Below are 12,372 nucleotides of genomic sequence, written 5' to 3'. Positions count from 1 at the left end.
GAAGGGACAGAAATAAGAATAAGAACAGAAGGAATAGGAGCAGGAGTGGGCCATTCGGCCCCTCGAGCCTGCCCCGCCATTCAATAAGATCATGGCTGATCAGATCTTCTACTCAACGCCACTTTCCTGCCCGCTCCCCATAACCCTTGACTCCACTGCAGCTCAAATATATGTCTATCTCCACCTTGAATATATTCAGTGACTCCGCCTCCACAGCTCTCTGGGGTAGAGGATTCCAAAGATTCACGACATTCTGAGAGAAGAAATTCCTCCTCATCTCCGTTTTAAATGGGCGACCGGATATCCTGGAGCTTTGCCCCCTAGTTGTAGATTCCCCCAGGAGGGGAAACATCCTCCCTGCATCTATCCTGTCAAGCACCCTCAGAATCCTATACAGAGAGAGACAGGGACAAAGAGGGAGACAAAGATAGATATACAGAGCGAGACACTCAGTTTGACGTCTTGCAGAGTGGTCCGAGGGATAAGGAACTTCAGTTATGTTGAGAGTTTGTGAAAGTTTTCCTCAGACGGTTAAGAGGAAATTTAATAAGAGGCTTTCAAAATTACAAGGGGATTTGATTGAGGTAATAAGGAGAAACGCTTGCCAGTGGCAGGTATGACGGTAACCAGAGGAGACCAATTGAAGATAACAGAATCAGTATGGGGAGAATTGTATTACGCAGCAAGGGCTCAGGCCTACTGAATATCTTACTGCTTAGAAATGTTATCACGGCCCAACTCTCTCTCACTAAAGTCTTGCACACGTTGCTAACTTTCAAATGTTGCATTCTTCACACTGGCGTTGAGTTGATTGATAGCCGTGTCTGTGATAAGCTAAGTTTGTTAGGGGGGTGCAGCCTGCAAGAAAATACATGGAAGTTTGATAATAACCGTGACTGTTCTGACACTGTCAGCTGCAGTTAAATGTGGGCATGTACACGTTTAAATTGTCTCGTTCCAAATGTAATTTCCTGCTGACTTTGAAACAGCAGGCATTTTACAGAAGGCAAGGAAGTGCATTGTGTACCTGTTGAGGCAGCAGCAGTGTTGAAATTGCAAAGGTTGATCAGGAGCAGGCATTGCTTCGCGCGGGTGCATTGATTGGAGGCATTTCAAACAGCCTCAAAACGCACTGTTCCCTAACCGGGAATCGAACCCGGGCCGCGGCGGTGAAAGCGCCGAATCTTAACCACTAGACCACCAGGGAAGCTACAAGAAGCTGCCTGCCAGCAAGCAGAGCAACGCAGACTTTCCTCCTTGCTGCTTTGAAATTCAGATCACTTTCACGCCAGGCAAACTTTTCGTACAAGATGACATCTTTTAGACGAGAACACAAAGGACATGTTCACTAAGCCACAGCATCAAGTGCGGGAAGGCGTCCATTTGCCATATATTTCCTTCTATGCTTTTCTCAGAGTCAGAGGCATAAAGTCAGAGAGAAGCCGTCGGGGAAGTGAAAACTGAACATCATATTATCCACGACATTGTAGAGGAAATGGTTATGCAGTGCTTGAGACAAAGCAGCAAAAACACACAAAATACCCGTATGTGCTCTCTTTTTATGGGTATGTCTCAGATATCCATCTCAGCGTCATGCATTCATGGAGGCTGGCAGCACGGTGGGAGGCCATTCGGCCAATCGTGCCTGTGCTGTCTCTTTGAAAGAGCAGTCGTGCTTTCTCCCGCTGTTATCTCATTTTCTCTCTCCCTCCTCAGTGCCCCACACAACAGGCAAACAGAAGGAGAACACTCTACTAACGAGGAACTGGTGCAGGGAGTTGTTATAAATTTCGTCATGTACATATTTTAAAATTATTTTCGTTCATTTGGTTCTATTCAACTTTTCCCAGGGTCTTTTTAAGGAGCTGCCCAAAGGATTAAAATTGGGGATGTTAAAAATTCTCCCCGTCGGGGAATTGAATCCCGGTCTCCCGCGTGACAGGCGGGGATACTCACCACTATACTAACGAGGAACTGAAAGATGCCGAATCTGTCAGAGCAAGAATCGACCTGTGAACAGAGGGACAGAAATAAGAATAAGAACAGAAGGAATAGGAGCAGGAGTGGGCCATTCGGCCCCTCGAGCCTGCCCCGCCATTCAATAAGATCATGGCTGATCAGATCTTCTACTCAACGCCACTTTCCTGCCCGCTCCCCATAACCCTTGACTCCACTGCAGCTCAAATATATGTCTATCTCCACCTTGAATATATTCAGTGACTCCGCCTCCACAGCTCTCTGGGGTAGAGGATTCCAAAGATTCACGACATTCTGAGAGAAGAAATTCCTCCTCATCTCCGTTTTAAATGGGCGACCGGATATCCTGGAGCTTTGCCCCCTAGTTGTAGATTCCCCCAGGAGGGGAAACATCCTCCCTGCATCTATCCTGTCAAGCACCCTCAGAATCCTATACAGAGAGAGACAGGGACAAAGAGGGAGACAAAGATAGATATACAGAGCGAGACACTCAGTTTGACGTCTTGCAGAGTGGTCCGAGGGATAAGGAACTTCAGTTATGTTGAGAGTTTGTGAAAGTTTTCCTCAGACGGTTAAGAGGAAATTTAATAAGAGGCTTTCAAAATTACAAGGGGGTTTGATTGAGGTAATAAGGAGAAACGCTTGCCAGTGGCAGGTATGACGGTAACCAGAGGAGACCAATTGAAGATAACAGAATCAGTATGGGGAGAATTGTATTACGCAGCAAGGGCTCAGGCCTACTGAATATCTTACTGCTTAGAAATGTTATCACGGCCCAATTCTCTCTCACTAAAGTCTTGCACACGTTGCTAACTTTCAAATGTTGCATTCTTCACACTGGCGTTGAGTTGATTGATAGCCGTGCTGTGATAAGCTAAGTTTGTTAGGGGGGTGCAGCCTGCAAGAAAATACATGGAAGTTTGATAATAACCGTGACTGTTCTGACACTGTCAGCTGCAGTTAAATGTGGGCATGTACACGTTTAAATTGTCTCGTTCCAAATGTAATTTCCTGCTGACTTTGAAACAGCAGGCATTTTACAGAAGGCAAGGAAGTGCATTGTGTACCTGTTGAGGCAGCAGCAGTGTTGAAATTGCAAAGGTTGATCAGGAGCAGGCATTGCTTCGCGCGGGTGCATTGATTGGAGGCATTTCAAACAGCCTCAAAACGCACTGTTCCGTAACCGGGAATCGAACCCGGGCCGCGGCGGTGAAAGCGCCGAATCTTAACCACTAGACCACCAGGGAAGCTACAAGAAGCTGCCTGCCAGCAAGCAGAGCAACGCAGACTTTCCTCCTTGCTGCTTTGAAATTCAGATCACTTTCACGCCAGGCAAACTTTTCGTACAAGATGACATCTTTTAGACGAGAACACAAAGGACATGTTCACTAAGCCACAGCATCAAGTGCGGGAAGGCGTCCATTTGCCATATATTTCCTTCTATGCTTTTCTCAGAGTCAGAGGCATAAAGTCAGAGAGAAGCCGTCGGGGAAGTGAAAACTGAACATCATATTATCCACGACATTGTAGAGGAAATGGTTATGCAGTGCTTGAGACAAAGCAGCAAAAACACACAAAATACCCGTATGTGCTCTCTTTTTATGGGTATGTCTCAGATATCCATCTCAGCGTCATGCATTCATGGAGGCTGGCAGCACGGTGGGAGGCCATTCGGCCAATCGTGCCTGTGCTGTCTCTTTGAAAGAGCAGTCGTGCTTTCTCCCGCTGTTATCTCATTTTCTCTCTCCCTCCTCAGTGCCCCACACAACAGGCAAACAGAAGGAGAACACTCTACTAACGAGGAACTGGTGCAGGGAGTTGTTATAAATTTCGTCATGTACATATTTTAAAATTATTTTCGTTCATTTGGTTCTATTCAACTTTTCCCAGGGTCTTTTTAAGGAGCTGCCCAAAGGATTAAAATTGGGGATGTTAAAAATTCTCCCCGTCGGGGAATTGAACCCCGGTCTCCCGCGTGACAGGCGGGGATACTCACCACTATACTAACGAGGAACTGAAAGGTGCCGAATCTGTCAGAGCAAGAATCGACCTGTGAACAGAGGGACAGAAATAAGAATAAGAACAGAAGGAATAGGAGCAGGAGTGGGCCATTCGGCCCCTCGAGCCTGCCCCGCCATTCAATAAGATCATGGCTGATCAGATCTTCTACTCAACGCCACTTTCCTGCCCGCTCCCCATAACCCTTGACTCCACTGCAGCTCAAATATATGTCTATCTCCACCTTGAATATATTCAGTGACTCCGCCTCCACAGCTCTCTGGGGTAGAGGATTCCAAAGATTCACGACATTCTGAGAGAAGAAATTCCTCCTCATCTCCGTTTTAAATGGGCGACCGGATATCCTGGAGCTTTGCCCCCTAGTTGTAGATTCCCCCAGGAGGGGAAACATCCTCCCTGCATCTATCCTGTCAAGCACCCTCAGAATCCTATACAGAGAGAGACAGGGACAAAGAGGGAGACAAAGATAGATATACAGAGCGAGACACTCAGTTTGACGTCTTGCAGAGTGGTCCGAGGGATAAGGAACTTCAGTTATGTTGAGAGTTTGTGAAAGTTTTCCTCAGACGGTTAAGAGGAAATTTAATAAGAGGCTTTCAAAATTACAAGGGGATTTGATTGAGGTAATAAGGAGAAACGCTTGCCAGTGGCAGGTATGACGGTAACCAGAGGAGACCAATTGAAGATAACAGAATCAGTATGGGGAGAATTGTATTACGCAGCAAGGGCTCAGGCCTACTGAATATCTTACTGCTTAGAAATGTTATCACGGCCCAACTCTCTCTCACTAAAGTCTTGCACACGTTGCTAACTTTCAAATGTTGCATTCTTCACACTGGCGTTGAGTTGATTGATAGCCGTGTCTGTGATAAGCTAAGTTTGTTAGGGGGGTGCAGCCTGCAAGAAAATACATGGAAGTTTGATAATAACCGTGACTGTTCTGACACTGTCAGCTGCAGTTAAATGTGGGCATGTACACGTTTAAATTGTCTCGTTCCAAATGTAATTTCCTGCTGACTTTGAAACAGCAGGCATTTTACAGAAGGCAAGGAAGTGCATTGTGTACCTGTTGAGGCAGCAGCTGTGTTGAAATTGCAAAGGTTGATCAGGAGCAGGCATTGCTTCGCGCGGGTGCATTGATTGGAGGCATTTCAAACAGCCTCAAAACGCACTGTTCCCTAACCGGGAATCGAACCCGGGCCGCGGCGGTGAAAGCGCCGAATCTTATCCACTAGACCACCAGGGAAGCTACAATAAGCTGCCTGCCAGCAAGCAGAGCAACGCAGACTTTCCTCCTTGCTGCTTTGAAATTCAGATCACTTTCACGCCAGGCAAACTTTTCGTACAAGATGACATCTTTTAGACGAGAACACAAAGGACATGTTCACTAAGCCACAGCATCAAGTACGGGAAGGCGTCCATTTGCCATATATTTCCTTCTATGCTTTTCTCAGAGTCAGAGGCATAAAGTCAGAGAGAAGCCGTCGGGGAAGTGAAAACTGAACATCATATTATCCACGACATTGTAGAGGAAATGGTTATGCAGTGCTTGAGACAAAGCAGCAAAAACACAAAAATACCCGTATGTGCTCTCTTTGTGTGGGTATGTCTCAGATATCCATCTCAGTGTCATGCATTCATGGAGGCTGGCAGCACGGTGGGAGGCCATTCGGCCAATCGTGCCTGTGCTGTCTCTTTGAAAGAGCAGTCGTGCTTTCTCCCGCTGTTATCTCATTTTCTCTCTCCCTCCTCAGTGCCCCACACAACAGGCAAACAGAAGGAGAACACTCTACTAACGAGGAACTGGTGCAGGGAGTTGTTATAAATTTCGTCATGTGCATATTTTAAAATTATTTTCGTTCATTTGGTTCTATTCAACTTTTCCCAGGGTCTTTTTAAGGAGCTGCCCAAAGGATTAAAATTGGGGATGTTAAAAATCCTCCCCGTCGGGAAATTGAACCCCGGTCTCCTGCGTGACAGGCGGGGATACTGACCACTATACTAACGAGGAACTGAAAGGTGCCGAATCTGTCAGAGCAAAAATCGACCTGTGAACAGAGGGACAGAGGCAGAAGGGACAGAAATAAGAACAGAAGGAATAGGAGCAGGAGTGGGCCATTCGGCCCCTCGAGCCTGCCCCGCCATTCAATAAGATCATGGCTGATCAGATCTTCTACTCAACGCCACTTTCCTGCCCGCTCCCCATAACCCTTGACTCCACTGCAGCTCAAATATATGTCTATCTCCACCTTGAATATATTCAGTGACTCCGCCTCCACAGCTCTTTGGGGTAGAGGATTCCAAAGATTCACGACATTCTGAGAGAAGAAATTCCTCCTCATCTCCGTTTTAAATGGGCGACCGGATATCCTGGAGCTTTGCCCCCTAGTTGTAGATTCCCCCAGGAGGGGAAACATCCTCCCTGCATCTATCCTGTCAAGCACCCTCAGAATCCTATACAGAGAGAGACAGGGACAAAGAGGGAGACAAAGATAGACATACAGAGCGAGACACTCAGTTTGACGTCTTGCAGAGTGGTCCGAGGGATAAGGAACTTCAGTTATGTTGAGAGTTTGTGATAGTTTTCCTCAGACGGTTAAGAGGAAATTTAATAAGAGGCTTTCAAAATTACAAGGGGATTTGATTGAGGTAATAAGGAGAAACGCTTGCCAGTGGCAGGTATGACGGTAACCAGAGGAGACCAATTGAAGATAACAGAATCATTATGGGGAGAATTGTATTACGCAGCAAGGGCTCAGGCCTACTGAATATCTTACTGCTTAGAAATGTTATCACGGCCCAACTCTCTCTCACTAAAGTCTTGCACACGTTGCTAACTTTCAAATGTTGCATTCTTCACACTGGCGTTGAGTTGATTGATAGCCGTGCTGTGATAAGCTAAGTTTGTTAGGGGGGTGCAGCCTGCAAGAAAATACATGGAAGTTTGATAATAACCGTGACTGTTCTGACACTGTCAGCTGCAGTTAAATGTGGGCATGTACACGTTTAAATTGTCTCGTTCCAAATGTAATTTCCTGCTGACTTTGAAACAGCAGGCATTTTACAGAATGCAAGGAAGTGCATTGTGTACCTGTTGAGGCAGCAGCAGTGTTGAAATTGCAAAGGTTGATCAGGAGCAGGCATTGCTTCGCGCGGGTGCATTGATTGGAGGCATTTCAAACAGCCTCAAAACGCACTGTTCCCTAACCGGGAATCGAACCCGGGCCGCGGCGGTGAAAGCGCCGAATCTTATCCACTAGACCACCAGGGAAGTTACAAGAAGCTGCCTGCCAGCAAGCAGAGCAACGCAGACTTTCCTCCTTGCTGCTTTGAAATTCAGATCACTTTCACGCCAGGCAAACTTTTCGTACAAGATGACATCTTTTAGACGAGAACACAAAGGACATGTTCACTAAGCCACAGCATCAAGTGCGGGAAGGCGTCCATTTGCCATATATTTCCTTCTATGCTTTTCTCAGAGTCAGAGGCATAAAGTCAGAGAGAAGCCGTCGGGGAAGTGAAAACTGAACATCATATTATCCACGACATTGTAGAGGAAATGGTTATGCAGTGCTTGAGACAAAGCAGCAAAAACACACAAAATACCCGTATGTGCTCTCTTTGTATGGGTATGTCTCAGATATCCATCTCAGTGTCATGCATTCATGGAGGCTGGCAGCACGGTGGGAGGCCATTCGGCCAATCGTGCCTGTGCTGTCTCTTTGAAAGAGCAGTCGTGCTTTCTCCCGCTGTTATCTCATTTTCTCTCTCCCTCCTCAGTGCCCCACACAACAGGCAAACAGAAGGAGAACACTCTACTAACGAGGAACTGGTGCAGGGAGTTGTTATAAATTTCGTCATGTACATATTTTAAAATTATTTTCGTTCATTTGGTTCTATTCAACTTTTCCCAGGGTCTTTTTAAGGAGCTGCCCAAAGGATTAAAATTGGGGATGTTAAAAATCCTCCCCGTCGGGGAATTGAACCCCGGTTTCCCGCGTGACAGGCGGGGATACTCACCACTATACTAACGAGGAACTGAAAGGTGCCGAATCTGTCAGAGCAAAAATCGACCTGTGAACAGAGGGACAGAAGGGACAGAAATAAGAATAAGAACAGAAGGAATAGGAGCAGGAGTGGGCCATTCGGCCCCTCGAGCCTGCCCCGCCATTCAATAAGATCATGGCTGATCAGATCTTCTACTCAACGCCACTTTCCTGCCCGCTCCCCATAACCCTTGACTCCACTGCAGCTCAAATATATGTCTATCTCCACCTTGAATATATTCAGTGACTCCGCCTCCACAGCTCTCTGGGGTAGAGGATTCCAAAGATTCACGACATTCTGAGAGAAGAAATTCCTCCTCATCTCCGTTTTAAATGGGCGACCGGATATCCTGGAGCTTTGCCCCCTAGTTGTAGATTCCCCCAGGAGGGGAAACATCCTCCCTGCATCTATCCTGTCAAGCACCCTCAGAATCCTATACAGAGAGAGACAGGGACAAAGAGGGAGACAAAGATAGATATACAGAGCGAGACACTCAGTTTGACGTCTTGCAGAGTGGTCCGAGGGATAAGGAACTTCAGTTATGTTGAGAGTTTGTGAAAGTTTTCCTCAGACGGTTAAGAGGAAATTTAATAAGAGGCTTTCAAAATTACAAGGGGATTTGATTGAGGTAATAAGGAGAAACGCTTGCCAGTGGCAGGTATGACGGTAACCAGAGGAGACCAATTGAAGATAACAGAATCAGTATGGGGAGAATTGTATTACGCAGCAAGGGCTCAGGCCTACTGAATATCTTACTGCTTAGAAATGTTATCACGGCCCAACTCTCTCTCACTAAAGTCTTGCACACGTTGCTAACTTTCAAATGTTGCATTCTTCACACTGGCGTTGAGTTGATTGATAGCCGTGTCTGTGATAAGCTAAGTTTGTTAGGGGGGTGCAGCCTGCAAGAAAATACATGGAAGTTTGATAATAACCGTGACTGTTCTGACACTGTCAGCTGCAGTTAAATGTGGGCATGTACACGTTTAAATTGTCTCGTTCCAAATGTAATTTCCTGCTGACTTTGAAACAGCAGGCATTTTACAGAAGGCAAGGAAGTGCATTGTGTACCTGTTGAGGCAGCAGCAGTGTTGAAATTGCAAAGGTTGATCAGGAGCAGGCATTGCTTCGCGCGGGTGCATTGATTGGAGGCATTTCAAACAGCCTCAAAACGCACTGTTCCCTAACCGGGAATCGAACCCGGGCCGCGGCGGTGAAAGCGCCGAATCTTAACCACTAGACCACCAGGGAAGCTACAAGAAGCTGCCTGCCAGCAAGCAGAGCAACGCAGACTTTCCTCCTTGCTGCTTTGAAATTCAGATCACTTTCACGCCAGGCAAACTTTTCGTACAAGATGACATCTTTTAGACGAGAACACAAAGGACATGTTCACTAAGCCACAGCATCAAGTGCGGGAAGGCGTCCATTTGCCATATATTTCCTTCTATGCTTTTCTCAGAGTCAGAGGCATAAAGTCAGAGAGAAGCCGTCGGGGAAGTGAAAACTGAACATCATATTATCCACGACATTGTAGAGGAAATGGTTATGCAGTGCTTGAGACAAAGCAGCAAAAACACACAAAATACCCGTATGTGCTCTCTTTTTATGGGTATGTCTCAGATATCCATCTCAGCGTCATGCATTCATGGAGGCTGGCAGCACGGTGGGAGGCCATTCGGCCAATCGTGCCTGTGCTGTCTCTTTGAAAGAGCAGTCGTGCTTTCTCCCGCTGTTATCTCATTTTCTCTCTCCCTCCTCAGTGCCCCACACAACAGGCAAACAGAAGGAGAACACTCTACTAACGAGGAACTGGTGCAGGGAGTTGTTATAAATTTCGTCATGTACATATTTTAAAATTATTTTCGTTCATTTGGTTCTATTCAACTTTTCCCAGGGTCTTTTTAAGGAGCTGCCCAAAGGATTAAAATTGGGGATGTTAAAAATTCTCCCCGTCGGGGAATTGAATCCCGGTCTCCCGCGTGACAGGCAGGGATACTCACCACTATACTAACGAGGAACTGAAAGGTGCCGAATCTGTCAGAGCAAGAATCGACCTGTGAACAGAGGGACAGAAATAAGAATAAGAACAGAAGGAATAGGAGCAGGAGTGGGCCATTCGGCCCCTCGAGCCTGCCCCGCCATTCAATAAGATCATGGCTGATCAGATCTTCTACTCAACGCCACTTTCCTGCCCGCTCCCCATAACCCTTGACTCCACTGCAGCTCAAATATATGTCTATCTCCACCTTGAATATATTCAGTGACTCCGCCTCCACAGCTCTCTGGGGTAGAGGATTCCAAAGATTCACGACATTCTGAGAGAAGAAATTCCTCCTCATCTCCGTTTTAAATGGGCGACCGGATATCCTGGAGCTTTGCCCCCTAGTTGTAGATTCCCCCAGGAGGGGAAACATCCTCCCTGCATCTATCCTGTCAAGCACCCTCAGAATCCTATACAGAGAGAGACAGGGACAAAGAGGGAGACAAAGATAGATATACAGAGCGAGACACTCAGTTTGACGTCTTGCAGAGTGGTCCGAGGGATAAGGAACTTCAGTTATGTTGAGAGTTTGTGAAAGTTTTCCTCAGACGGTTAAGAGGAAATTTAATAAGAGGCTTTCAAAATTACAAGGGGTTTTGATTGAGGTAATAAGGAGAAACGCTTGCCAGTGGCAGGTATGACGGTAACCAGAGGAGACCAATTGAAGATAACAGAATCAGTATGGGGAGAATTGTATTACGCAGCAAGGGCTCAGGCCTACTGAATATCTTACTGCTTAGAAATGTTATCACGGCCCAATTCTCTCTCACTAAAGTCTTGCACACGTTGCTAACTTTCAAATGTTGCATTCTTCACACTGGCGTTGAGTTGATTGATAGCCGTGCTGTGATAAGCTAAGTTTGTTAGGGGGGTGCAGCCTGCAAGAAAATACATGGAAGTTTGATAATAACCGTGACTGTTCTGACACTGTCAGCTGCAGTTAAATGTGGGCATGTACACGTTTAAATTGTCTCGTTCCAAATGTAATTTCCTGCTGACTTTGAAACAGCAGGCATTTTACAGAAGGCAAGGAAGTGCATTGTGTACCTGTTGAGGCAGCAGCAGTGTTGAAATTGCAAAGGTTGATCAGGAGCAGGCATTGCTTCGCGCGGGTGCATTGATTGGAGGCATTTCAAACAGCCTCAAAACGCACTGTTCCGTAACCGGGAATCGAACCCGGGCCGCGGCGGTGAAAGCGCCGAATCTTAACCACTAGACCACCAGGGAAGCTACAAGAAGCTGCCTGCCAGCAAGCAGAGCAACGCAGACTTTCCTCCTTGCTGCTTTGAAATTCAGATCACTTTCACGCCAGGCAAACTTTTCGTACAAGATGACATCTTTTAGACGAGAACACAAAGGACATGTTCACTAAGCCACAGCATCAAGTGCGGGAAGGCGTCCATTTGCCATATATTTCCTTCTATGCTTTTCTCAGAGTCAGAGGCATAAAGTCAGAGAGAAGCCGTCGGGGAAGTGAAAACTGAACATCATATTATCCACGACATTGTAGAGGAAATGGTTATGCAGTGCTTGAGACAAAGCAGCAAAAACACACAAAATACCCGTATGTGCTCTCTTTTTATGGGTATGTCTCAGATATCCATCTCAGCGTCATGCATTCATGGAGGCTGGCAGCACGGTGGGAGGCCATTCGGCCAATCGTGCCTGTGCTGTCTCTTTGAAAGAGCAGTCGTGCTTTCTCCCGCTGTTATCTCATTTTCTCTCTCCCTCCTCAGTGCCCCACACAACAGGCAAACAGAAGGAGAACACTCTACTAACGAGGAACTGGTGCAGGGAGTTGTTATAAATTTCGTCATGTACATATTTTAAAATTATTTTCGTTCATTTGGTTCTATTCAACTTTTCCCAGGGTCTTTTTAAGGAGCTGCCCAAAGGATTAAAATTGGGGATGTTAAAAATTCTCCCCGTCGGGGAATTGAACCCCGGTCTCCCGCGTGACAGGCGGGGATACTCACCACTATACTAACGAGGAACTGAAAGGTGCCGAATCTGTCAGAGCAAGAATCGACCTGTGAACAGAGGGACAGAAATAAGAATAAGAACAGAAGGAATAGGAGCAGGAGTGGGCCATTCGGCCCCTCGAGCCTGCCCCGCCATTCAATAAGATCATGGCTGATCAGATCTTCTACTCAACGCCACTTTCCTGCCCGCTCCCCATAACCCTTGACTCCACTGCAGCTCAAATATATGTCTATCTCCACCTTGAATATATTCAGTGGCTCCGCCTCCACAGCTCTCTGGGGTAGAGGATTCCAAAGATTCACGAC

The 12,372-nt window shown here is 46.5% G+C and overlaps 2 non-coding genes across 2 annotated transcripts; both read right to left on the bottom strand.

Annotated features, from left to right (window-relative positions):
• Positions 1 to 1,135: 1,135 nt before the first annotated feature.
• trnae-uuc (transfer RNA glutamic acid (anticodon UUC)) lies at positions 1,136 to 1,207 on the bottom strand. The gene has a single exon. It is a non-coding gene; the product is annotated as a tRNA-Glu (tRNA).
• Positions 1,208 to 9,222: 8,015 nt separating this feature from the next.
• trnae-uuc (transfer RNA glutamic acid (anticodon UUC)) lies at positions 9,223 to 9,294 on the bottom strand. Its single transcript has one exon. It is a non-coding gene; the product is annotated as a tRNA-Glu (tRNA).
• Between the last annotated feature and the right edge of the window lie 3,078 nt (positions 9,295 to 12,372).

This window comes from Somniosus microcephalus, unplaced genomic scaffold (genome assembly GCF_052327205.1).
Source record: "Somniosus microcephalus isolate GS21.2 unplaced genomic scaffold, FLI_Smic_1.0 unresolved_chr5, whole genome shotgun sequence".
Lineage (NCBI taxonomy): Eukaryota > Metazoa > Chordata > Chondrichthyes > Squaliformes > Somniosidae > Somniosus > Somniosus microcephalus.
The sequence above is the reverse complement of the archived record's forward strand: the minus strand, read 5'-3'. Positions and strand labels throughout refer to the sequence as shown.